This window comes from Schistocerca serialis, unplaced genomic scaffold, assembly GCF_023864345.2.
Source record: "Schistocerca serialis cubense isolate TAMUIC-IGC-003099 unplaced genomic scaffold, iqSchSeri2.2 HiC_scaffold_513, whole genome shotgun sequence".
In the NCBI taxonomy this organism is placed as follows: domain Eukaryota; kingdom Metazoa; phylum Arthropoda; class Insecta; order Orthoptera; family Acrididae; genus Schistocerca; species Schistocerca serialis.
The window spans coordinates 117,501-122,500 of NW_026048095.1; the positions used below are offsets into that span (position 1 = coordinate 117,501).

Here is a 5,000-nt window from a genome sequence, read left to right on the forward strand (position 1 = left end):
TTCCCTCAGGTGTGCGGAGGTGGGGCTCCACAGAAACATTGAAGCCCCTCTGCGCGAGTCCACGGGCGACATAGCGCACGATCGCGTCATGCCGCTTAACCCGGGACCCGTGCGTCCTGAAGCAAGCCTGTAACACGTGGTTGGCGGTCTCTACGGCCTGGCAGCCCGCGCGGCATCTGGTGTCCGCCTCCCGCCCGCGACTGCGCCGTGCCTTCGTGGGGAAGGCGTTGATGCGGGCGCGGAGAGCGTCGATGAAGTTACGCCCAGATAGCAGGCGACTGGTGTCAGCGACCCACTGGTGTTGCCCCTTGACGGCGGCGGAAGATGACAGCGCCGCACCGTCAAAGGCAACGTGCAGGCGCGCGGCCCACATCTCTCCAACCTGCGTCGACGATTTGAGGAGGTGACCCTCCCACATAAGATGCCGCTCCAGCACCTCAATCTCACGCTGCACCTCGTCCCGGCCTGCACCGTCGGGGGCTGGTCCAATCCTCTTCAGCGCCAGGAGACGGGACCGGCGGAGTGTTGGCCCCATCCATCGGCATGATGGGATGCCGAGGCCTCCCTGGGCTACAGGAGCATGGAAGTAGCCCAGGGGAGTGTCCGCCGGAAGGCGGAACCATCTCCTGACGGCGGCCCGGATGGTCACGTCTGCCGCTTTCAACGCACCCACTCGGGTGCGGCTGAGGGCCAGCCCGTGGTACAGGCCTGGGAGAAGTACGTTGGTGAGGGCGTAGAGGCGCTGTTGCGGCTTAAGCGGAGCTCGGGAGATGACGTCCAGCTGCTCCACCAGGTGGCGTCGTGGGTTGAACACGCAGCGACCCGCGGTGGAGAATTGCAGTCCCAGATACCGGAAGGTTTCACCCACACGTAGGGCGGGCATGGTGGCGTTGCCCGCTTTGAAGGTAACGTCGGCGTCGACCTTCACCTTCTTGTCACGCCCAGACGCGACTAAAGCGAGGGTGAAACACTTCCGGGCGTTGATCTGCAGCCCCAGATGGCCGAGGGCTGCGACGGCTGCGTCGATGAGGGACTGCAATCCCCTCGCGGTCGATGCAAAAAGCAGGACGTCATCTGCAAAGGCCGCAGCGTTGACTCTGCGGCCGAGGATCCGAGCTCCGATGTGGGAGGGAAGTTGACTCAAAACATAGTCCACCGCAAAATTGAAAAGGAGGGGGGAGAGGGGGTCACCCTGACGCACACCCCTTGCCGGCTGCAGGGGCACGCCCACGTCGGCGCCGCCCGCTATCACTGTCGTGCTACCCTCGTAACACCTTTCGACGTACTCAATAAAGCAATCCGGCAGGCCATGAGCCCTCAGCACGGGGCGGAGAGCAGCATGGTCCACCGAATCGAACGCTTTAGAGACGTCGATCGATGCCACAAAAACAGAGCGACAGGAGCGGACTGCGTCGGTGAGAGCAGTGTCCAAGATGAAGGTGTTTTCCAACATCCCATCCCGGGGGATGAATGCCCGCTGACGTTCGTCCACAGCACATGCACGCATCAGGCGTGACGCGAGAACCTTGTGAAAGGTCCGCGCCAACACCGAGCAGACCGTAATGGGGCGAAAGTCAGCGGGGGATGTTGGTGCAGCCGTTTTGGGGAGAAGTGACGTCCGGGCGCGAAGCAGACGCTCGGGAAGGGCGCGGGCCAGGAGGAAGAGGTTCAAGAGTGTCACCAGGACTTCATGCGGCAGGCGCCGCAGCTCCGCTGGAGTCAGGCCGTCCGGCCCGGCCGCCGATCCCCTGGGCGGCAAGGCAGCAGCGACCTCCTCACGTGTGACCGGCCCCCATAGGCACTCAGGAGCGACAGGCTCCGAGTGCGGGAGAAGGCGGTCACGTATGAAGCCGGCGGTGGAGATCGGCTTCTTCGTGAAGAGGTCCGCCCAGAAGTCCAGCAGACCGGGGATGTCGGGTGGCGGCTGCAGCAGGGTGCCGTCCAGCAAGCCGCGCACGCAACGTGCACGCGACCTGCGGAAGGCGTCCTGTGTCCGCGCGAACTCCCAGCGGCGCCGCTTGCGCTTCTGCAGCGGCGGGGCGGCAGGCGGCCGCTTGGATGATTGGCGCGGCCGCTGTGCCCTGGTGATCGACCTCTCCCCCCTGGACCCGACCGACGCAAGGGCATCCGGGAGCATGCCCAGGATGACATCGGGCGGCGTGCCCCGCCCCAGACCAATGACTCGATCCAGAGCAGAGAAACGCTGGGCGGAGGCAGGTAGCCCCGCCAGATGCTCCCAGATGGCGGCGTCAGTCGGCCCCTCCGGCGGCGGCCCGGTGGTGTCGGCCGCGAAGTCCTCGGCTGCGTCGACGGGCGGCGCAGCGGCCTCGCCCGCGTCAGGCAGCGGGCTCGCTGCTCCCCGGCGGGACGCCGGCTCTTCCCCCCGACCGATCTCAAGCGCCTCCATGAATTGGCGGACAAGCTGCTTGTGGGCAGCTTGCCGCCGTCGGCACTTGATTGCCTCAAGCGTTCGGTCGGGGAACATCCTAATAAGCTCTTGATTAACGAAGAAGAACCGGGCGTCCCTCTCGAGGAACAGTTCGGCCTCTGCCTTGGCGAGCGACAGGACTTCTTCCTCCGTCCACCTCGCGCGATGCCTCTCCGTCACGATCTCAGCGTTGGCGACCGCAAGGTGTTGGCGGCGGCGATGGACCCCGAGACCGTTCTTCGTGGTAAAAGTGCGGTGGCACTCACTGCAAGCAAAGGGAGCTACACAAACTATCGCATTTTCGTTACGGCCGGTTGGCCGGATAGGTGCTGGGGTAGCTGGGGTGGCACCTTCAGCGGAAGGGCCACCATCTCTTGTTTCTTGTAGGCTGCCCCCAACTATAAAGGGATAATGCGAGGGGGGGCTGGTAACCCCCCCAAGCCCCTGGTGCGGTCTTCCACTCTGCGAAAATCAGCGGGCCCACGAGAAGGGGAGAAGACCGCAGGAGAGGAGAGGCTATAAGAGAGTCATAGTTACTCCCGCCGTTTACCCGCGCTTGCTTGAATTTCTTCACGTTGACATTCAGAGCACTGGGCAGAAATCACATTGCGTCAACACCCGCTAGGGCCATCGCAATGCTTTGTTTTAATTAGACAGTCGGATTCCCCCAGTCCGTGCCAGTTCTGAGTTGATCGTTGAATGGCGGCCGAAGAGAATCCGCGCACCCGCGCGCCCCCGGAGGAGCACGCTAAGGCGGACGCGGCCTCGCAGCAAGGAAGATCCGTGGGAGGCCAAGGCACGGGACCGAGCTCGGATCCTGCACGCAGGTTGAAGCACCGGGGCGCGAACGCCGCGCAGGCGCGCGCATCCTGCACCGCCGGCCAGCACGAGGCCGACCAACGGCGAGAGCAGACCACGCCCGCGCTAAACGCCCGCACTTACCGGCACCCCTACGGCACTCACCTCGCCCAGGCCCGGCACGTTAGCGCTGACCCACTTCCCGACCAAGCCCGACACGCCCCGATCCTCAGAGCCAATCCTTATCCCGAAGTTACGGATCCAATTTGCCGACTTCCCTTACCTACATTATTCTATCGACTAGAGGCTCTTCACCTTGGAGACCTGCTGCGGATATGGGTACGAACCGGCGCGACACCTCCACGTGGCCCTCTCCCGGATTTTCAAGGTCCGAGGGGAAGATCGGGACACCGCCGCAACTGCGGTGCTCTTCGCGTTCCAAACCCTATCTCCCTGCTAGAGGATTCCAGGGAACTCGAACGCTCATGCAGAAAAGAAAACTCTTCCCCGATCTCCCGACGGCGTCTCCGGGTCCTTTTGGGTTACCCCGACGAGCATCTCTAAAAGAGGGGCCCGACTTGTATCGGTTCCGCTGCCGGGTTCCGGAATAGGAACCGGATTCCCTTTCGCCCAACGGGGGCCAGCACAAAGTGCATCATGCTATGACGGCCCCCATCAACATCGGATTTCTCCTAGGGCTTAGGATCGACTGACTCGTGTGCAACGGCTGTTCACACGAAACCCTTCTCCGCGTCAGCCCTCCAGGGCCTCGCTGGAGTATTTGCTACTACCACCAAGATCTGCACCGACGGCGGCTCCAGGCAGGCTCACGCCCAGACCCTTCTGCGCCCACCGCCGCGACCCTCCTACTCGTCAGGGCTTCGCGGCCGGCCGCAAGGACCGGCCATGACTGCCAGACTGACGGCCGAGTATAGGCACGACGCTTCAGCGCCATCCATTTTCAGGGCTAGTTGCTTCGGCAGGTGAGTTGTTACACACTCCTTAGCGGATTCCGACTTCCATGGCCACCGTCCTGCTGTCTTAAGCAACCAACGCCTTTCATGGTTTCCCATGAGCGTCGATTCGGGCGCCTTAACTCGGCGTTTGGTTCATCCCACAGCGCCAGTTCTGCTTACCAAAAGTGGCCCACTTGGCACTCCGATCCGAGTCGTTTGCTCGCGGCTTCAGCATATCAAGCAAGCCGGAGATCTCACCCATTTAAAGTTTGAGAATAGGTTGAGGTCGTTTCGGCCCCAAGGCCTCTAATCATTCGCTTTACCGGATGAGACTCGTACGAGCACCAGCTATCCTGAGGGAAACTTCGGAGGGAACCAGCTACTAGATGGTTCGATTAGTCTTTCGCCCCTATACCCAGCTCCGACGATCGATTTGCACGTCAGAATCGCTACGGACCTCCATCAGGGTTTCCCCTGACTTCGTCCTGGCCAGGCATAGTTCACCATCTTTCGGGTCCCAACGTGTACGCTCTAGGTGCGCCTCACCTCGCAATGAGGACGAGACGCCCCGGGAGTGCGGAGGCCGCCGCCCCGTGAAGGGCGGGGAAGCCCCATCCTCCCTCGGCCCGCGCAAGGCGAGACCTTCACTTTCATTACGCCTTTAGGTTTCGTACAGCCCAATGACTCGCGCACATGTTAGACTCCTTGGTCCGTGTTTCAAGACGGGTCGTGAAATTGTCCAAAGCTGAAGCGCCGCTGACGGGAGCGATTATTCCGCCCGAGAGCATCCCGAGCCAACAGCGGCGCGGGTCCGGGGC

The 5,000-nt window shown here is 62.6% G+C and overlaps 1 pseudogene; it reads right to left on the reverse strand.

Moving 5' to 3' along the window:
- Positions 1-5,000, reverse strand: part of LOC126447598 (large subunit ribosomal RNA) — a 7,805-nt pseudogene that overhangs the window by 1,976 nt on the left and 829 nt on the right.